This window comes from Lagenorhynchus albirostris, chromosome 10, assembly GCF_949774975.1.
Source record: "Lagenorhynchus albirostris chromosome 10, mLagAlb1.1, whole genome shotgun sequence".
Taxonomy (NCBI): domain Eukaryota; kingdom Metazoa; phylum Chordata; class Mammalia; order Artiodactyla; family Delphinidae; genus Lagenorhynchus; species Lagenorhynchus albirostris.
The window spans coordinates 91,761,095-91,783,420 of NC_083104.1; the positions used below are offsets into that span (position 1 = coordinate 91,761,095).

General features: G+C 41.6%; 1 protein-coding gene across 13 annotated transcripts in view; it reads left to right on the forward strand.

The window, feature by feature from the left end:
- Window positions 1-22,326, forward strand: part of ATXN1 (ataxin 1) — a 399,420-nt gene that overhangs the window by 23,039 nt on the left and 354,055 nt on the right. For 3 of the 13 annotated variants that reach the window (XM_060163629.1, XM_060163637.1, XM_060163634.1), the window contains one exon: window positions 5,839-5,917. The exons of 9 other annotated variants lie outside the window; for them this stretch is intronic. The gene's annotated coding sequence lies outside the window, so the exon portion shown is untranslated. Of the gene's footprint in view, window positions 1-640; window positions 5,918-22,326 lie in introns of those variants that run through there. One more of the 13 variants, XM_060163635.1, reaches the window with a different exon arrangement.

Genomic DNA, 22,326 nt, shown 5'->3' on the forward strand with positions numbered 1-22,326 from the left:
CCAGGAGGCATAATGCGTCACCATTTAATTCTGGGCCACCCTAAAGGATGACACCCAGCTTCAGAGACCACCTCTTGGACATCATCCCTGAGATCCAGTGTTGTAGCTCCCCATTGTCTGAAATCCGTTTCTGACCGAGTTTGAGCTGCCTTAGGCTTAGGCATTCAATGGCCAGGACCATGTTGCAGCGCCACACCTTTTGTCCCTTTCAGAGCAGCAGCTTGCTCTGAGCTCTTGTTGAGTCTTTTACACAGATATGCTAGAAAACAGGCACCAACCCATTCTTTCCATCTTGGCATTTTCCCACAAGCCTAGTCCTGGGATGACCTGGAGCGGAGAGGCAGTGGAGGATAAATTCATCTTGTACAGACTTGTTCCTGCTAGTTCTAGCCTGTCTCTCGCCACAGATCTAGCTTTTAAATCCTCAAGTGATTGGTTTTGCGTAGGAATGTGTGGATTGTTGGATCGCAATAATTTTCTCCCTGAATTTCTAGTGTTTATATAAGCAGATGTATATATAAAAAGTTCTGTCATTGGTGTAAACAGCAGGGCCTATTTTTAATAGTTACAGGTGCTTAAAGATGGTGCAGAATAAAAATGTAAGTGTTTTTTTTTTTTTTATTGCAAGTTGCAACACAACCAAAAGTCTATATTAATGTTTTGCCAGGAAAGGGTCAACACGGAAAATTTGCAACAAAGACAAACTAGAATAGAACCAGTGCAAACAGAAGCTGACAAATATATGCCCCATGTTGGGAGTTCAGCCCCTGGAATGTTATGTAGGACAAAAGGAATGGAAGAGGTATTTCAGTAACATTTTGTTCTGTGTCAAAAACCTTGTGAAATATAAATCTGCTGTGTATTGGAGAATGGATACAGCAATTGATTCAGGTTGAATAGCTTTCGTTTAACTAGAATATCCCACAGAAAGCCGTTCTTGTTCTGACAACCATAGTTTTGTTTTTCTTGACTTAAAGAAAATTGAATTCATGTTTACATATTTTATAGGATTGTTTTATGGACAAAGACACAGGTCAAATCCCATCCCAGCACAGTGGCTATTGTTATAGCAAATAGAAACATTTCTAAATGAAATAAAAACCATTTCTAAGCCATGGCCTGTGGCCCATAGTAATCATACTACATTGGTGTTATGAAACCGTTTGCAACTATCAATAATTCAGTCGTAGATGTGCTTTTTTTCTAATTCTGTTTTTAAAAAATATTCTAGTCTCTTGCCAACACACATAGCCATGCATATACTTCACTGATTTGCATAGTAGAGAAGGAAGAATATGAATATGTATAGTAGGAGTCAACTTTATTTTGGACTTTCTGGAACAGATCACTTTTTTTTCCTCCACATGATGGCTCCCTGAATTGCTTCCAATTATTGAACTTTCATAATTGCCCACAACTCTGTCTGTGTCCTTCTAATGGTCTTGCCATGTCAACCAACCCAGCCAAAAGCTAGTAGCCAGTGATAGTGGTTTAAGAAGCTGGACTTCAGAATCCCCCTGCCAAGGGTATTCTGTTATTCTCCATTTGTACACTTCTCAAGAAGAAATTAGGTGCTTGTTGTTGAGTTTTTTCAATTCCCATCTCATTCTGGCATTGATCTTGGACTCATTTGCAAACTCTTACTCCTGAAACATTTTGGCTCTCTGTGACCTATTGTTCAGTAGAATCTGAGGTTTTCCAGGTACATCAAAGACTTAAATTTTAGGGAAATTGATCAAAAGAAAACTTCTCTAGGAATAAATGTCTTTTAGGTTTTAGCTCTATTCTACCTTCAGGGTTCTTACCTGGATGCCTTATATTTTATTTCTTTTCTGTATTTATACTGATTTGATACTTGGGTTTACTGTTTTCTGTTTGGAAACAGCTTTTAAAAAGTAACACAGAGCTTATAAAACAGTTCCAACCTGCTCCATTCTTACCTTGACTGCCTTTTCTGCCTTATTGCTAGACCACTGCTTCTCTTTCTGCTTCTCTTCTGGGATTTTATCTGCTCAGCAATTGTAGTGTGTGATTCTGAATTCTATGGTTTGAGTTTCCTGACCAGCTTCGCTTTGCATCTGAGTCTATATCCTGTGCGTAAAGCTTTGGCATTCCATTCTCCGATCCCAGTCAAAAGTGAAACTTTTAGTGCTAATAAGATTAGTCCTTGCGACACTATTAATTCTTTACTCCCATTTCTCACTCCATTGTTGTTTCTCAAAGACCAACATTTCTTTGTTATTAAAAACGTCATTAGGAGATGGTAACTACACTTAATGTGATCATTTCACAGTGTGTACATATCTTGAACCATGATGTTGTACACCTGAAGCTAATGTAACGTTTTATGTCAGTGATACCTCAATTTAAAAAAAAAGAGGAGGAAAAAACCCACTTCATTTTGGTGTCACTTCCTTAAGACCTTCTGGATTTTTGTTTTACTGATACACTCCACAGCTTCAAACTGCAGGAACCATCAACAGGTCTTTGACAAATTAGTTGTCCCTACACATGGTTTACAATATTACACTTGCTGTTTAAAAGTAATTAAGCTTCTCTCAGTGTTCTTTGCTGTGGGTCAGGAACTTTATTTGCTGTGCCATCCAACACAGAATTTAATCACAAATGGGTCCTCTGAACCAAATAATTAAAAATAGAGCAAAGTTTCTGAACCAGGCGGTTGGCAGAAAAGTCTGTACTTCCATCTGTGCATGGTTAGGAAAATATTTCATGATACTGAAATAGCATCAGCCTTGCTCTCTTTTGTGTGAGAGTGTATCTGTGTGACTGCATGTCATTCAGTGCTCTGAATGTTTGTTTGACAGTTAGCTAATCATATATATATATATATATGTGTGTAAAAGTCACTGGCAAAGAAACAGGAAAGCAAATCCAGGTGTTCTGTGCGTACATTCTTTATTTGCTGGTTTCTGTGAAGGGATAATGGTCTTGCTGTTGCTTTTCTGTTTAGTGAAAGTTTTCTCTAAGCATGTGCTTCAGAAACTTAAAGAGCATTACATTTTTTTTTTTTTTTTTTTTTTTTTTTGCGGTACGCGGGCCTCTCACTGTTGTGGCCTCTCCCGTTGTGGAGCACAGGCTCCGGACGCGCAGGCTCAGCGGCTATGGCTCACGGGCCCAGCCGCTCCGCAGCATGTGGGATCTTCCCAGACCCGGGCACGAATCCGCGTCCCCTGCATCGGCAGGCGGACTCTCAACCACTGCGCCACCAGGGAAGCCCAAGCATTACATTTTGACTTGAAAATCTTTACATCTTTTGATTCTCTGTCTATGAATAGCCTTTGCTAATAGCTTTTAGGAACTGTTCTTAGGTGAAATGCTGATGGATCTGTTTCAGTTTGGAATATGGACGGTTAGGAGTTTCTGCTCTCTGGAAGGAGACGTATGCCTGGAATATATATCAAACTCATAAACACTTTATGACAGAGGTACAGACATGCAAGTGACTGATGTTGAGAGAAATTTAATCTTTCAGTTTGGATTTTCCTTTGTTTTCACCAGTAATCAGTAACTTTCCAAATATGTACAGTTTTGGCCAGTTCTAAACCGATGCTATGACTTTAAAAGTATATTTTCTATTTATAAGGTTCTAATTGCTATATAAAATAAAGATTATTCCCCTCTGGTATTTCTCTATTGTAACTCTCTCTCTTTATCCCTGGAAAAGTCTTATTTTTTTGTTGATTTTCTTTCTCCTGGGAGAGCCACTGTATAAATAACAACTAATGCTCAATAAATACACCAAAGGGAGGTTTAAGAATTATTAAGAGAAAAAAAAAAAAAAAAGGAAATGTCTTAATTTTCTTCCTTTGGCTCCGAAACATATGTATTTCTCAGAGTTACCAGTTTCTTTATGCTTCCGGACACTTAGAGCCTAGGCATACTCTTAATACTGTGATAATAGAATTAAATACTGAAATTAAGAGCTGTGGATTGACCATGCTCACATAAATTGAAATTAAGGAAGGAGGAATATCTTCGATAAATGTCATTATTAACGTAGCAGCTAATTCTTGAGTTTAGCTATGAAGATCAACTAAAGTTGATGATAGTTTGATTATTGAGGTACTTTGTCATTCATGAAACTCAGAATTTAATAGTTTGATCATTTGGGCAGTTTGTCATTCATGATGTTTAAGAGACCCTACACATCTTTCTGTCCAACCTCCTGAATTTACATTCAACTTCATTTTGTTCATTTCTTGCAAACCTATGAATGCCCAGAGGGAACAATAAAATTGAATAAATTGTGGCCTGTGGCTTCAAACAAATTAATCTTTGATTTCCTTTTCAATATTATTGGGGGAATAGCTTTTATTTATTTATTTTTAAATTTTATTTTTGGCTGTGTTGGGTCTTCATTGCTGTGCACAGGCTTTCCCTAGTTGCAGCGAGCGGGGGCTGCTCTTTGTTGCCGTGCGTGGGCTTCTCACTGTGGTGGCTTCTCTTGTCGTGGAGCACGGGCGCAAGAGTACGGGCTCAGTAGTTGTGGCGCAGGGGCTTAGTTGCTCCGTGGCATGTGGGATCTTCTCAGACCAGGACTCGAACCCGTGTCCTCTGCATTGGCAGGTGGATTCTTAACCACTGCGCCACCAAGGAAGCCCGGGATAGCTTTTAAAAAGATACACATGGATTTTGCTAATTATTATTTGCTAATGTAAGATATTAGGATTTAACATATTTTGTGCACTCTGAATACTCATAAGGGCGAACGGTAGATGTCCTATTTTTTTTTTTGTTTTTTTGGCCGTACCATGTGGCATGTGGGATCTTAGTTCCCCGACCAGGGATCGAACCCCTGCCCCCTGCACTGGGAGCACAGAGTCTTAACCACTAGACCGCCAGGGAAGTCCTGAATGGTAGATGTCTTTAGACTTTAAAGTTAGTGCTGGATTGATCTTCTCTTATACGAGACAGCTGACATTGCTGATATTAATTAGACTCCCCGGAAAGGGTGCCTGGATACTCAAGTTCTTCATACTTTGCTTGTGGGAGTGTTAAATTTGTTTCTCTCATTCATTTCGGCATCTTCTGGACAACAGTATATGGCCTTTCAGTTTAAAAAACTGCATTTGATTGTTGATATCTTTATTCAATAAATCATTTGGTTGGCGAATATTGATTTACCAGATTCATGATCCCAAACAAAAGAAACAGCACACACACTAAAGAAAGGTCATTGTGCAGAGAACCTATCCTTTTAATAATAGTAATGGCTAGCTGGCATATTGAGGATTTAGGGTATGTCAGCCACTGTGCTGATCACTTAATCTTCACAGTAAACCTAGTTGGTAGTTATTATCTCCACTCAACAGATAAGGTAACTGGGTTAGTAGCTTGCCCAAGGTCACACAACTAGTAACTGGGAGGATTGGGATTCAACTCATACCATTTTAACTTCACACCCTATGCTCTTAACTAATTATACTTTATCGCTTACCACCCATGTCATCGTGAGACTTGCAAGATTGCTTTCATGAATGTGAGCTATATACAAAGGCATAGTTGCAAACCAAGATAAACTATAAAGAATAAGGATTCAGTGAGGACTCAACTAACTCTCCACCCAGATTTCGTAATTACCACGAATTCGATGTCCTCTCTGTGGGGTCCTCCCCCATCACATCACCTTTCTTCCCACCTCAGAAGTAACCACTAAAGAAAAATGATGTTTGAAAACATTTTTAACAGAAGTGCACAAAAACGTATCCCAGCCAGATGCTCATTTTGTTTTCCCTCCTTTTTCTCGTCTCTCCTCGCTGCTCGGCCATCTCATCTCTCGGTCACCCCTCCTTTTTCTCGCCATTGTGGGGCATGAAGAGGAACTGAGTCAGATCTGCGTCAAAAGGTCAGGGAGAGTGTCCTCTGCTGTGATGTGCAGGCCTAAATGCCATGACTGGTATGGGGGATTTTGTGGTGGGGTGATAGTTTCTTTGGTGCTCTCAAAGGACGCATCCCCTCTCAAGCAAGGCGTGCTCTGGAGGGATGCTAACAAACAGACCATCTGAGGGGGTGATTTAATGTGACTTGGGCTGACACATCTCTAAAAAGCTTGTCAGGTTATAAGTCACAAATATTAGCCATACAGACATGTGGTTCCTTGATAGTGTGACTCTTAAAATAGCGAAACGTTTTTGGTAACCAATGTGCAGGCACTTCATAACACAATCAGAAGCCATTGAGTAGAACATGTTAAGATAGTGTAACCTTGTTGTCCCCTAATGCTTGAATGCTGTCTTTCAGCAAGTAGTAAATACCTTGTACAATATGTAAAAATCAAAATGGGTTCGGGCCTGGTGGGAATAATATAATTCTTTCATCAGTTGAAAAGTACATTCTAATAATTAACTACATTAAAAAAATAAGCAGGGCTTCCCTGGTGGCGCAGTGGTTGAGAGTCCGCCTGCCAATGCAGGGGACACGGGTTCGTGCCCTAGTCCGGGAAGATCCCACATGCCGCGGAGCGGCTGGGCCCGTGAGCCATGGCCGCTGAGCCTGTGCGTCCGGAGCCTGTGCTCTGCAATGGGAGAGGCCACAACAGTGAGAGGCCCACGTACCGCAAAAAAAAAAAAAAAAAAAAAAAAAAAAAAAAAATAAGCAAAGGAGGTTTTTGGTTTTTGTTTGCAAATCGTACCCTGTTGCATGAAATTTTTTCCAAGGGTCATGCAATTCTGTAGGAGAAGGTAGCAATTTAATGCACTCTTAGCTATTAAGGGCTTAGAGCTAGGTTACTTTTAAGTTACTCCCATGTCATTACAAAAATATGTAATGAATTTAAAAGATTAAAAATAATCACATCTAGTTGAACATAAAAGTGCTTATAAAGGCATATGTGTGTATCTGTATGTAGTCATTTGCACATACACATTTATATATGTATGTCTTGTATTAATTTTTTCTGGCGTTGCATGTGTTTGTAGGTATAGATATAGCATGCACTCTTTACAGAACTAATGTTAGGGGACCCTTTTATGAACTAACTATATGATTTGGAGCTTTATCAAATGTGATTTTTTCAAAGGTCACAATTTTGGCCTGTAATAAAAAGCAGTATAGTATTGAGGTTAAAGTGTGTATATGTGTCTGTCTATATCTTCTCTCTCTCATCTTTTTGCTTAGAGAAAAATCTATGCTCAAAGATACCAATGTGCCTACTAATAAAATATGAAAAAAAGAGCTACATATGACACTTTGTTGCAGTTTTGTACATTGTCTCAAAAACATGCTGTAAAAATATGGAAACTAGAAAAATCTTGGCAAATGTAGCCTAAGAGTGTAGCTGATTTAAAAGCTGCATTTGAGTATTCTAAGTACGGTTCTGTGACAGCTATTACTATAAGAATTGGCACAGCTAAGAAAATTTACACTTTAATACTTTAGAGCAAATAATTGCTTAGGATGCTTTAAATAGCACAGGAAATGTGTAGAGTGTTTACTTGACATTTGTTATATTGAACACTAATACTGAAACAGATTCTTTGACCACAGAGAATGCCAGTGTAGGTGGGATGGGGGTAGACGGGAGAGAGAGACAGACAAAAAACAGCCAGCATGATTAGATAAAAATAAAATGGCAAATGAGCTTTTTCATGATAGAGGTATAGCAGCAAAATAAAATGCCCGTTTGTTCGATCAAGTCGTCTTGGAGTGTGGTAGCAGAAAGCAGAGTAAACAACTCCCTGGGGTTAGGTTTCTCCCGGTTTTAAGGTCCTGAAGTATGCTCGAGGCTCTCTTCAAAGCCTTCCAGCCCTTGGCTACTCTGGTTTAATTTTTAAGGTCCTGAAAGCGAGAGGAATGACCTCCCTTTTTATAAAACAGAAAGAAAAAAATCCCTCTTGTTATCTGTTTAATCTGCACACGCTTGTGAGTGTTTTTTTACGATAGCTCTGGTGCCCTCATTTCTCAGTGCAGCTCAGTACTTGTGGTGTGTCGTCGTCCCGTCCCCCCCCCCCGCCAATGCATGTTGCACTCCCAGAGCCGCCTTTTCACCCTTGCCAGGCACTGTTCATGCGATTCTTATCCTAGGACGGGGTCTAGTGCAGTTGAGTGCTGCCCTAACTGCAGAGCATTTCTTTTTGCACCAACTGCTTACCATGCACTGTGATTCAGCTGCATTTAATGGGAAGAAAACAGGATATACTTTAGGCTACTAAATCCTGTCCCATTCATATATATTTGAGTCAATTGTACAGTGTCTTAAAGGGAGTTTTAAATGCCTATGTTAAAAACGAATTGGTATGTGTGATAGGTCCAAGAATGTGAAATTGTGCAATGTTAATGAAGTTTGTTAAAAGCTGCTTCCTTCTAGCTTGTCAACATGAGCCGCTGTAGAATACCCAAGGGAATTTTTTTTAAATTTGCGGTACACGGGCCTCTCACTGCTGTGCCTTCTCCCGCTGCGGAGCACAGGCTCCGGACGCGCAGGCTCAGCGGCCATGGCTCACGGGCCCAGCCGCTCCGCGGCATGTGGGATCCTTCCGGACCGGGGCACGAACCCGTGTCCCCTGCATCGGCAGGCGGACCGTCAACCGCTGCGCCACCAGGGAAGCCCTAGATTGGCTTTTATCTTCTTATTTTGTTCATTCTGTCCACCCTGTTTTTTTTTTTTTGTTTTTTGGCCGTGCCTCGCAGCTTACAGGATCTTAGTTCCCCGACCAGGGATCGAACACATTCCCCTTGCAGTGGAAGCGTGGAGTCTTAACCACTGTGCCACCAGGGAAGCCCCTACCCAAGGGAATTTTGAAAACAGCAATCAAGAGTCAAAACTTCACGGTGCAGTGTGGCCCAGCACCCAGAACGCTCTGCAGTGGAGAGGCTGTATTTATGGCTTTGCCACTGACTGGAGAGTTGACCTTGAATAAATCATGTTTAACTTCTCTGTGCTTCAGTTAGCTTTTGAAAGACATGTGTGGTTGTGTATAGCCAGTGGGAAGGCAATAACAAGTTCACAACAAAAGGAGAACTTGAAGGAAAATTTTATTATAAAAGAGCCGTGGGCATGAATGCAAGCCTTATGTAGGGTACTATAAATAAGTCTTGGTACACATGGCTCCTAAGAAATGTAGAGGGTTTTATTCTAATACTCTTTCTGTATTTTGTAGAATTAAAAAAAATATATATATATAGTTTTACCTTTTATCCAGAAAGCTTTGTGTTCAGACTTTTTTTTTATAAGTTCCACCTTATATAGAGGGATTTTTTTTCCTTTAGAATGTTACAATTTAAATTGTAATCGAGCAGTAACAAATATCATTTAATATACAAAGACATTTAATTTTATTTTTAAAAGGGTATTCCAAGTTGTTATTTATTTTAAAAAGTTTATTTCTCTTTAGTCTGTTGCTACCCCTGCAGTGATCTCAGTGGTTTTTCATTCATCCGGGGAGTAAGGAAGAAGAGTGTCCAACACTTAACATGCCTGAAACACTAGCAAGCACAAAACACTTAAGTACCCTTGTGACTTACGGTCAGTGGGCCTGTTTCCCCTTCCTAGTGTGTCAGCAATCGGCTGGAAGGACCAGAATCCATAGGTGGAAGTAAGATATAACCATGGGGATTGAGAATCAAAGGAGGGCTTTTTAGTTTGTGGTGCCCAGAGCCACACATCATTGCAGGAAGTTGTCGGGTCTCAGGAAACCAGTCGCTGATAGGTCCCCCTAACCCACATCTCCCTGGTCAAGCCCTGGCAGTTAAATTGCCTCATGTAAGGTTACATTGTTGTAAAAGGGACATAAGTACTGCAGGTCCAGATGCTGCAATTTGAACAAAAGGTTATGAGCTTTCCATGTTACTGAGAGCCTAACTCTGGAGTCTCAGGTGGAGTTGTGCCATGTGTAAATATAAGCCTCCAGCTCTGAGCTTAAAGAAAACATTTCAAAGAAAGCCAGAGAAAAAGCTTATAGATTTAGCACCGTATCCATGACCCACTTTCCCTTTGCTCTTTCCGTCCAGCTGTTACTCATTTTACCTCGAACCCTACAAGAAGGCTCCTGTGATGTTTTCCCTTTGGCTGCTTTGCCAAAAATACAAATACACGCCTTGGGAGAATAAGGGTGAGAGAGAGAAGAGACAGAGGTCACAATTTTTTTAAAAATTTATTTTATTTTTGGCTGCGTTGGGTCTTCGTTGCTGTGCGCGGGCTCCAGTAGTTGTGGCCTGCAGAGCACAGGCTCAGTAGTTGTGGCACATGGGCTTAGTTGCACCGCGGCATGTGGAATCTTCCCAGGCCAGGACTTGAACCCGTGTCCCCTGCATTGGCGGGCGGATTCTTAACCACTGCGCCACCAGGGAAGTCCAAGGTCACAGTTTTTAATCCTGGTTCTGCTGATAACTAACTCCGTGGCCAGATACTTCGTACAAAAAGGGAGGATGGTTTTGAAATTCGTTCTCAGTTGCCAGATGACAGCCATCTCTCTGTAGAAGGGCTTGTCTCAGATGTCCACTGTGTTTGGATTGCTGAGGTACCACTTGGATCAGCTCTCCTGAGCTTTTGGAAGTAGCCCTGGAGGTGTGACAGCAGCCTTAAGGATCCTTAGCAATTGGGACTGAATTATCAGGAGAACAGGAAGGGATAAAGGCTATGTGATAGGGAACAGGGTGCCAAGCTATTCTGAAGCTGCTATTTAAACTTGGCCTGTTATGCCTGTGTGTTCGGTTATCGTTGGATATCCCAGGATTTTGTATTTCCTGTGATACGAATACCAGCCCTGCCACTTACTAGCTTGGTCAAGTCACTTAATGCCCCAGTTTCTTCATCTGAAAAGTGGGGATTATAATCAGCATGAGGATTAAATAAATCAATATATGTAAGACACTTAGAAGAGCACTTGGTACCTGGTAAATGCTGTTGTACTGTTGTTCTCCTTTGGGGTTTTCTAATTTATCCGTGTAGTGTTTAGGGCAGTGTAACAGGCATGTGGGAGGTGGTGGTGGTGGCGTGGGTGAGAGGGTGACCGAGGGTGGTAGAGAGTGTGGACATAACCTGGTGTCCACCCCAGGTCTCAGCCTTCGCCTGTGCATATCGTGTTTATTTCTGACCACCAGGCTTGGCTCAGATTCTTCCCTCACCCCTCTGCCTTTACTCCCACATTCTGCCCTGCCGTGAACGTCCAGCATGAGCCTCCCCTTCTCCAGGACGGAAAGGTTTCCCCAGCTATTTCAGCCTAAACCAGTCTCCTTCCCCACTTCCCTCAGTTCCTGTGTACTTGTCTGCACAGCTCATTTTATCGTGTCATTATTGCTTCATTACGTTTCTTAGAGGTCCTGCTTCCCAGTCAGCCTCCATGTGACTGGGGGCTCTTGCCGCCTCTCAGGGTCCAGGGCAGTGAGGCAGAAAGAGCAAGGATCAGGGAGGAAAGGAACCTGCTTCCCTCTCTCTAATAAACTCAGCATGCTCACGACATTTGATCTCTCTAATCCTCAGAGCTTTGCAGGTAAAATGAGGGTCTGGACTAAGTGACCTCTAAATTTTCCCTTGCAGCTTCATCGTTTGAGAGTAGTACAGATGTGCATAAATCTGTGTAGAAGGAGTGAACGAATGTCCACTCTCCAGTTGCTCAGGACAGCTTTAGTTATTTTTGTGCCCAGTAGCATCTCTGCTTGGTGAATGGAAGAAACAGTCTACATGATGAAGGTTTCACTTTCATTGGACAGAAATTTTGTTCGTTTTGATCCTTTCGTGGTCTGAATTCGTGTCCACATCTGAGTTTATATTAGTAATTTGCCAGTGAAAAAAGATTTTCTGTGCTAAAGAGTAGTACCAATTATATCACAGACAAAATATTGAGTACATCAGAAAGGAAAAGAGTACATAAGAAAGCACTTTAGAAGTCCCTGTTTGCATGCATTGCTATTTTATATAATATAAATATAAAGCTCTCATAGTGTATTCACTTAATAATTTATGGCTCATTTTTCTGTAAGTACTTAAGAGATTTAAAACTATATCTTTTTTTAATTGAAGTTTAGTTAATGTACAGTATTATATAAGTTACAGGGGTACAGTATAGTGCGTTCACAATTTTTAAAGGTTATACTCTATTTATAGTTATTATAAAATATTGGCTGTATTTCCCGTGTTGTGCAATATATCCTTATAGCTTATTTTATAAATAGTAGCTTGTACCTCTTAACCCCCTACCCCTATCTTGCCCCTTCCCCTTTCCTCCTCCCCACTGGTAACCACTAGTTTGTTTTCTCTATCTGTGTGTCTGCTTCTTTGAAACTATATCCCTTTTTAAAAGTTTATAATTTGGGCTTATTTTCTTATTCATATTAGGCATCTTATCTGAACCCAATTTACCGAGCACTTATTATTGTTTTTGGTGTGTTAGGAGAATTGATATATATACATATACACACAGTAGCTGAAATTTCTACCATCGTCTTAATATTTTGGCATTATTTATGCATTTCATTTATTCCTCTTCCCTAATTATCTACATCTGGATCAAAAATTGATAGTTCCGGGCTTCCCTGGTGGTGCAGTGGTTGAGAGTCTGCCTGCCGATGCGGGGGACATGGGTTCGTGCCCCGGTCCGGGAAGATCCCACGTGCCGCGGAGCGGCTGGGCCCGTGAGCCATGGCCACTGAGCCTGCGTGTCCGGAGCCTGTGCTCTGCAATGGGACAGGCCACAACAGTGAGAGGCCCGCGTACAGCAAAAATAAATAAATAAATAGATTGTTCCTTTATCATATTTAAGGCATCCATTTACTTTATGATTTTATGAATACTTGAAAATTTTGAACTTACTGATCTTAAATTTACTAGGGCAAGAGAGAGGGGAGGGAGAGATAGAAAGAGACGGAATGGAATTTGGCCATTTATTTATGGCTGTAACCGTCTTTGTACATGAGAGGAATGACTTAATAATTGAGGAGGCTTTTGGTAATAAGCCACTATGTTTTCAAGTGAATTACTCTCTGGAAAAAAATAGCCTCTGAAATATTATGTCATACAAGTTCAGACCAAGGAGGGAATAAGTTGACTAATTAGGCTCCATATGGCTTGAACTCTTGGGAGAGCCACCTGAAACAGGACCCTGTTAAGAAATTATTCTGTGTCATACATAATCGTGTTCAAGAGGTCTTGGTAATTTGTATTGAAAAATGATAATTGGCATCATCCTCAAAGATGAGTTCTGTGACCTTAGATGTTTTCTGATTCAGCTTAGCAGTGACACTAAGATTTATACTGAAACCTCTTCGAATATTACTGGGAACACCCCACCCCCAACTTTTTATAGTTCACTGAGTGTGAAGAGCTCCTTCCTAGTATTTCATCTTAATCCAGTGATTGGCTTCCATGTTATAACCAAAAGGAAAACGTCTCCGGGTGTGGTGGGGAAGGGGAACTTGCTGGACACGGGGTCAAGAGGATAGAGAAACGCCAGCTGCTTTTATTTAGCAAATATTTACCGATCATTCCTGCCCCTGTGTATTTGCTCCTTGTGCACTGGGATCTGAATTGATCAAAAAGGTCTGCATTTATGGAGTCTTTCCTCATAGAAATGCTTAGGCTTCCCTTGGATGCTTTGTCCTCTTTTTTTAAAAATGGTGCAGAAGAATGCTGGCCTGAGTGTAGTCCGTTTGTATGGAGATGACTCTCTCCCTTATCTGGGCAAAAGTTTTGTTGGAGGAGAGAAGGTGGGAGTAGGCAGTAACCAAATATGTACCCTGAGTGCAAGTGATAATTGACCTCACTGATTAGAGAGAGGAGGGAAACATAGTTTATAAGTCTTCTTCATAGGATATTTCAAGTTAGATGTTTTTCTGAATTTGGTTTCTGATTTGAAAACTGGTCCGAGCTGTTATTTGTTTCATCCGAAAAAATTTACCGTGAATTGAGGGGTAGAGTGTTTCTTAAGCCTCAGATCTTTAGGCAGCGAGTCATTTCCATGTTGTTGAGACATTTTCTAGCCTTTATTGCCCCGTGTAGCTCATGCTTTTCTCTGGATGTTTTGACTCCTTAAGAAACTCGCAATAACAAATTAACAATCACACTCCTCTGGAATGAAAACACGCTGTAGTGGAGTAATAAATAGCAGTTCTGGAAACCTGAGTAAACAGAAAACTCTGCTTTCTTGCTTAAGAAGGCTCTAGAGAAGGCGTCCAGTGTCCAACAGATACAAAGCAAGATACACCATGTAAAGCAAAAAGACATGAACGTGCTTTTCATTTTAATTGTCCAAGGGATTGTGGGGTGGAAACCGTAGATGCACTTTCATTCTTTAAAACTTACTAAGTAAATTATTTTCAGTCTTCTGACCTTCCTTCCCTCAAGTGGACCATTACTGATCAACAGGTTTGACTAGTTAAAATGAGCTGCATTTGTTTGGGAACCCCACGGTGGCCTCGGGCTTCTCCACTTCCTGTCTTTCTCTGGTCTAATTGGGAATAGCCCTGGGCCTTGACCTTGCTGGGGAAGATGTGAATCTGCACAGTGCTAAGAAGGAGTGCTGCCCAGGTACTGCTCGTCTATGTACAACCCTCATCTGTCTCATCCAGTGGCCCATCGAAATTTTTCTATCACGGTGAGATTATAGTCAGCTCCAGAGGCTATTTCCATCCACCCTACATCGGAATTTTTCTATCACAATGAGATTATAGTCAGCTCCAGGGACTGTTTCCATCCACCCTATTCATGGAGTTGCTTGCTCTGGTGGTGGTGGATGGAGTAAAATTATACCCTCCCAAGGATCATTACTGACTGGGATTCTTATCAATAGAAAATGATAAGAGGCCAGACAAGAAATTCAGGTGAGGCTTTTCTGGGGCCCCTGCGGCAGCAGAAGGGAGCAAAAACAACAGGTTCCCTTGCTCACTCCCCAAGGAGGGGTGATCTGGTTCCTTACATGTGGCGAGGGTAGGGATGGGTCCAGGGGTCAGGCTGGAGGGGCGGCTTAGGCGGTCTTCTTGCCCCTTTGGTGGTGCTGTGTGCAGGGGGCATGCCCAGTACCCTGCTTTTGCTCCTGGCTCCTCAGAAGTGGCAGTTGGCTTTTTGTATCTTGTTGTCTGTAGTTTGCCCCAACTGCACATGGACGCAGCTATTTTTAGTCCCATATAGTTTCTTTGTATTTTGTTGCTCAAGGAGAGGTTAGTCCAGGTGCAAACACTGCAACAAAGGGTTCCAGGTCCCAGGTCCTAGCTTATCTGAGGGTGAACACTTGATTTGATTAGAGGCCATTGTCATGGAAGCAGATGTTACAGCTCTTTTATGACCATAAGTGCTTGGAGGAGAACATTGGCGCCCACAGAATCTGAATGCCTGGGGACTTTGGATTTCCCATTAATCCAAAAGACACCTTAAAGAACCTGCTGAGATTTCATGAATTTTCTTTAGATTCCTACTGAGGAATTGGAGGTAAGTTTTTTTTGTTTGTTTGTTTTTTCCTCCTTGCCTGTTTCAGTGTCTCATGAAATGTGCCCATGTTTAGCCTGTCCAGTTGAAAAATGCACTGCCATCCACTTAGGACAGTGAAGTTTTTCCCACACCTGGCTGGAGGAGCTTATTTGGTTCACCTTCCAGTCTGAGGCGTGTTGAGTCAGAGAGAGGCAAAGATTTAAATGTTATTAACATGAGAAAAATCTTTTGAATGTGAAGTCATCATGGTTGAGGTTACTTTGAACATTCCTCATAGTCTCTTTTATAATTTGTACCGGAATCAACACGCTTTAGTTTTATGCTAAAAAACACTGTGGATGGAGTGAACATGGACATGAATTTGAAATTACGTGATGGCCAGAAACTTTCGTATTACAGAAATGTTATACTGTGATAAATGTTTCGTGAAGCTCCATGGCTCACGGGCTGTTTTTAATGGCTTTGGCGTTCAGGAATTTTGAAAGTCAGATTCTTTGTAATTTAAATTTCCTTCTAAGCAAGGAAGTACACTATGTTATTAATTTAAAAAATATATATACTTAGAAGTTCAGATTGTGTAATTATCTTAATGCTCCATAGCCTCTTTTCTGACTAAACATTGGAACTTATGCTGTTGAATGCAGGGAATTTGTCCAGAAAAGCTTAAGGAAATTTAGTCTACACAGGGAAATTTGCTAGATTTATAAATAAAAGGTTTAACTAAAGGGATGATACGTAGCAATTTTATCTTATCTTTAAAAGATTGCATTTGAATTTTGTCTCTTAGCCCTTCTTTTAGGATTAAGAAATTATCATAGCTTGTTTTTTGGTAGATGATTTATAGTAATAAGTTTTGTGCAATCCGACTGTGGGTAATTGAACTCATTTTAAGTGTGTAAGGATAGACTGCCTTTTAAAGGATGACAAAAAGGCGTCTTTTTTATAAAGTGAAAATGTCCCCAGAGATGGCCCACCTGAGATCTTGAAGTATGAAAGAAAGATAATATAGTATGTCACTCTGTCTCTTGAAGGAATGGCCTCTTCTATTGGAAAATAACTTTAAAGAATTCAAAGTTTAGAATTTTTAGGTGAAATGATTTATAAATCATGGCACTGGCTTTTAATCCTTGGTAGAATTCTTCTTAGAAATAAAGAAGCCTGCATAAATATTTATATGAACATAACCTTAAGTATTTAAAATGTAGCATACCAACCTTATTTAAAGACAACTTTATGCATGACAGTGCACATTTAAAGTTCCTGGGTAAAAATTCTTTGTACCTTTTTTGGAAGAAAAAATCTTACATAGTTTAAAAAAATTTTTTTCTTTTAACTCCTAACTGTAACAAAGCTTTTGAGCAGAGTAGGAAACTAGTATTGTTACTCACACTTACTGCTAGTATTGTTACTCACACTTACTGCTAGTATTGTTACTCACACTTATTGCCATATTGTTACTCACACTTACTGCTGGTGTTGTAACTCACAGAGCAGGGGAAGCAACACTATATGTTCAACTGTAGCAAGTTAGATGCATTAACTTATTCATTTAAAGAACTTGAGTGACAAAACCTTAATTTTAGAAAACATTAAATTAAACCTAAATTATAGAAACTATTAATAGTGCTTAGCAAAGCTGGTATAGAATCAGGTTTGGTTACTATAATGACTCAGATGCTTTATAATTTGACATATTTTCTCTGTTTAAGCTTAAGTTTTTTCCTATTATTTTGGATTTTTAAAATTAATATTTACTGTGGGTTCGGCACTCATACAAGAGGAGAGAAGGGGAGAGAAATACAGGTGGGTGATCAGGGGAGGAGGCTGGGCGAGGCGCCCGTGGGCTGACACTGCAGTAAGATGGTGGGGAGTCTGCATTTATGGTCACTGGACTTTCTCAGAATGCCCCACGGCTCCCCGGTAACTGTATTTACATGATGTTATACGAATATGTGTTTTTCTGGGGCGAGGGTTGTAGCTTTCACCAGATCCTCAAAGAATTCTCTGTCCCTCCAAAGTTCTATAAGAACCACTAATGTAAAATTGAAAGGTCCGGATATCTTCGAGGGTAAGATGTTAAGTATGAGTTACGGAAAACAAGCCATGGGTTACCTTTTTTACACAATTAAAAATGACCATGACAACCATAAATTTGTTTTCTGTGTCTGTGAGTTGATAAAATAGATGAACAACAAGGACCTACTGTATAGCACAGGGAACTATACTCAATATCTTGTAATAACCTATAATGGAAAAGAATCTGAAAAAGAATATATATGTGTATGTATGACTTTGCTGTACACCTGAAACTAACCTAACATTGTAAATCAACTACACTTTAATAAAAAAAATGACCGTGACAGGGCCACGGATGAACTACGTTAAGTTGGCATTGCAAACCCACCTGGTACATGTTTAAAACACAGTGTGTTTATTTTGAGATAATGAAAACATAACATCTTGTGGTTTGTCGCATCCCCGTTCTGAGATGACGAGGTGCTGTAACCTTGTTCATGGTAGCTCCTGAGTTTTTTCTGTGTTAGAAATTGCTCCGCGGGGGACAAATGAGGTGCCTTTGGGAAATGTGCGCGTGATTGAGCGAAGAGGGTAATCAGTATCTTTCCAGACCTGTCTTCTGGTTTATGTTCGTGTTAAGAAGTACGCGGAGCAGGAGGCCTTGAACAGTTTGGAAGTGGGGAGCTGATTACATTGGAGTGTCCGGCACACATTGCGCCCCTTTACATTTGCACAGTTTACAGTTTACAAAACTGTACACTTGGCTCTGCGCTTGATAAGGGCAGACATTCCTTGTCTGAGTTCTGGCTGTGTCACCATGCTGGCCCAACAGCTGGCCTGCACAATAGCTGAAGAAATATTTTGTTGAATAAATGACCTCAGTTGGTTCTCAGGGCCATCCTGTGGGTACAGACATAGCAAGTTTCAGCATTCCATTCTCTGGGCTCAAAGAGAGCAATTATTTACCTAAGGTCACATGGCTGGTAGCTAGAGGATCTAGGCCTCTCCTTTACGCTGTGCTTTATCTTGACTCTAGTAATAAAAGTGGAAAAGCCACACTTTATCAACTGCGTTTTGATAGAAGAGAGTGGGTGAATGGTTGTAACCCTCAGAGAGTCTCAAAAATCATGGTAGCCTGTTGGACTTGTAACAGAGAGAAAATCTTAAGTATCTCTTGATGGTGCTATCAAGTCAGGTTTTTAATTTAGCTGAAGAAAAGAAAAATAATTTATTCCTTTTTATGCAACTAGATATTTATTGACCATTTCCTCGGTGCCAAGTATAATGTGTACACTGGGTAGGTATATAACCGAACGAATGCAGTGTGAGCCCCTGCCCTCGGAGAGCTTACCTTCTTGTAGGGGACACAGATTACTAGTAAATCCGTAAGCGTACTCTGTATTTCAGACAAAAATCAGAGCAGGGTACGTTAGGGGAAAGAGAGTGATGGTGGCTGCAAGAGGATGATTTTATTTGGGGAAGTCAGGGAAAGCCTTTCATAAGATGTAACATTTGTGCAGAGACCTCAGTGATGTGTAGGAGTGCTGGGGGGCGAGATGGAAATCAGCAGAAGAGCACTGCAGGTGGAGAGAATGGCTGAGCAAATGCCCTGAGGTCAGGAAGAGCCTTTAATTCTGGCATGAGAGGCCAGAGGACTTCGATTTTATTCTACATGTGCTAGGAGACTGAATGAGGGCTGCCCTAGCAAATTACCACAAACTTGATGGCTTAAAACAACAGCAATTTGTTCTCTCACAACTCTAGAGGGGAGAAGTCTGAAGTCAAGCTGTCACACACTGTCTCTCTGAAGGCACCAGGGGAGAATCTTTCCTTGTCTCTTCCAGCTTCTGGTGACTCCAGACATTCCTTGGCTTGCGGAAGCATCACTCCAGTCTCTACCTCTGTGTTCACACAGCCTTCTCCTCTGCGTCTGTGTCTTGTCCTCTTCTGTCGCTTGTAAGGACACTGGTCGTTGGTTTTAGGGCCCACGCAGGTAATCTAGGATGATCTCATCTCGAGATCCTTAAGCACGTCTGCAGAAACCCTTTTTCCACAAAAGGTCATAGTCACAGGCTCTGGGACATGAGCACATCTTCTTGGGGCCCACCGTTCAACCCATTACAGGAACCATGGATGACATTTAAGCAGAGGGAGTGATGGCATCTCCGTCGTTCTAAAAAGATGGCTCGGGTGCTGTGGGAGAATAGTTGTAGGTGGATGAAGAATCAACCAGGGAGACGGCTGAGGGGCTATTGCAGAGGCCCAGGGTAGCGGGGGAGATGGAGAGCAACGGGTGGATTTCAGTTCTGCATCACAGGGGAGCAGAGGGCATTTGTTTGATGGATTAGTAGTCGCGAGGAAAGAAAAGAGAACATCCAGGATGGTGGTGCCCTTCACGGAGAAGGGGAAGACTGGTTCAGGAAGAGGCTGGGGCAGTGGTGGTGCCCTCCAGAGTTCTGTTTTGGGTATGTAAACTGTGAGAAGTGGAGATGCTGGGTGTTCGTTAACTTACACACATGGATCTGCAGCTCAGTATAGCCATACGTTTGAGCTTTGTCGGTCCAGGGATGGGTATTATTGAAGGACACCCCTCTCCAGGAGGAGGGTTGCCATGGAGTGGAGACCATGATTGAGTCCATTAGGATGAAGATCACTGAGCTGATGACCACCAATTTCAGTCTCTCAGCCCAGCTCCCGGCCTTTATGTCAATGTCTGAGGGAGGGGAGGGCAAGTCGGGTGCGGGCCATCAGGAGAGCCTGGCTCCGTTATCCTAGGCCTTCACAAAGGCCATGTGTGCTTAAGTTTTTTTCATTATTATCATCGTTTTCTTTGAATTCTTTCATTCTAAGCCCGACAAGCCTGACTGGCAGATGGCACTGTCTGATTTTTCTAGTTTTAGATTATATGCTTTTTCTTCAAGCCATCTTCGTCTATTAACCTACATTCATTTTTAATTTTAATGCTCCAATCAATAATTATTTCACTTGACAGTTTCTGACAGTCTGCTGCTCCATTTAGCTGTTTAGTATGAATTTAAAAGGTGATTTCTCAATCTGCACAAGTGAAGTAAACTTGCTCTTTCGTCCTCTGCTTTGGGGGGTATAGAAAGATAGGCATGTTCACTCTGCCCTGGGGAGTTTTTAATATAGAAATACTTCATCGTTTTCCATATAAGGAGAATGAGGACTACAGAGCCACTAACATTTTCTGTTATGTAGCATTTGGCTTATGTTATAAAGTTACTTGGAAGACCGGATTTCTGTTCATTGGTATTGATACTGTGAGGTCAGCCCTGCAGCTGTTTATTGAATACTCATTTTACGCAAGGCACTACGTTAAATGTGATGGGAAATTAATACACCGTCCCCAAGAAGTACGATGGTCAGGGAAAGAAGGCCACTTCCAAAATTTTGATAGGTAGAAATACTTAGAAAATGACAACTTTATCTTGCTGCATAGCTGCACTTAGGCTAAGTGGAATTCCTCCTTGGAAATTCCAAGTGAAAAGCTAGGCTCCAAAGTTCACGGTCATCTTTGTGTCTACATTATACACACACATAGGTGAGCATGTTGTAGTCAAGGGCGAACGTAGCCGAAGACCAAGCAGGGCGGGGAGTGTTCTTTCCTGCTAGAATCACAGTGTTCACATTCTTGGCAGCTCAGATGGTGTCCGCTATAGCCGTTAGTTTACATTTTGATAATTGACCAACGAGCATATCATATTTAATTCTTACTTGGATCGTGCCTCAGAGCACAGCATTGCCAGTGAAACACACTGCAAATGGGAAAGTAAGCGTTTTCCTTGGGAACTCACTTATTCCATCGGCTCTTCTGTGACTGTGAGCATGACCTGTAGGTTAGAAGTTCTGGAACAGAAGGGGGAAACTGGATCGTGTCACAGTGAACAGGAAAGGAGGTGCTTCATACTCCGTCTCCTTCGCAGTGAGCTCTGATTTTCCTCCTTGGTCTGGGGCCGTTTGGCCTCGCATATCCTGGCATGATTTAGGGAAGCAGGCCCTGACCTTCTGGTGCCCTCTGTTTCATTTGACTCCAGGCATATTACCAGGCACAATTCATTGTCATATTTTTGTGGCTAAAACTTCTCCGACTTCAGTACTGAGCCTTTGTTTTTCAGCAGGGCAAAAGAGCTAGCATTTTCTGGACATCACTGACCCTTTGCCACAATTGAGGTTTTTAAATAAACCTTACATGAACTTCATCACACTTTATGGTCACAGCTGTGCCCGTCGCTGATTAGGACTGTGAGTACTTGCCTGTTGCTTGTTTTGACTTAGCTCCGGTTTTTAGATTATTTACTTAGATCTGCTGCCAATTTTCATTGTACACGTACATAGGGATGCAAACATAAACTCTGTCCTGAAGCAGCCAGTGCTTTGGCTTCAGTGTCCCATAAGGACTGCAGGAACCAGTTGAAAGTGAGCAGAGCTGAAAGTGGTATGCCAGCCAGGCCGTCAGAGAGGGCCGGCTGGGTCTCCACACGCTTGCCACCCTTAGCCCCTCAGCCCAGAGGTGGCTTCAGGTCTGTGTCCAGGGCTTGCCACACTGACCCAGAGCTAAGTAACGTCCAGCTGGAGCTGGCACTGTTATGCTGGCGTGGTAATTCACAGTGAAACACATCACTAGTGTACCCTCAGGTCCCCACGACCAGCGCCTGCTCTGTGTCAAGCTATCGTGGAATGTAAATCGTAGCTGGGATTTGATTCACCTTGAGAAATTGCTGCTCTCTCGATGCAGGTAGCAGTAGGGGTTATACTACTGCTACCTGCATCTCCCACGTCTCCTCGAGAAACGTTTTATAGGGAGTTAGGTAATTGCTTCGTGAGCAAAGAAGTGGGTTCAGTAGCACCCATCTAACACAGTCTGCTTCTCTGTTCATCTCAGGAGAAGGATGTTTTTCTAGTGGGACCAA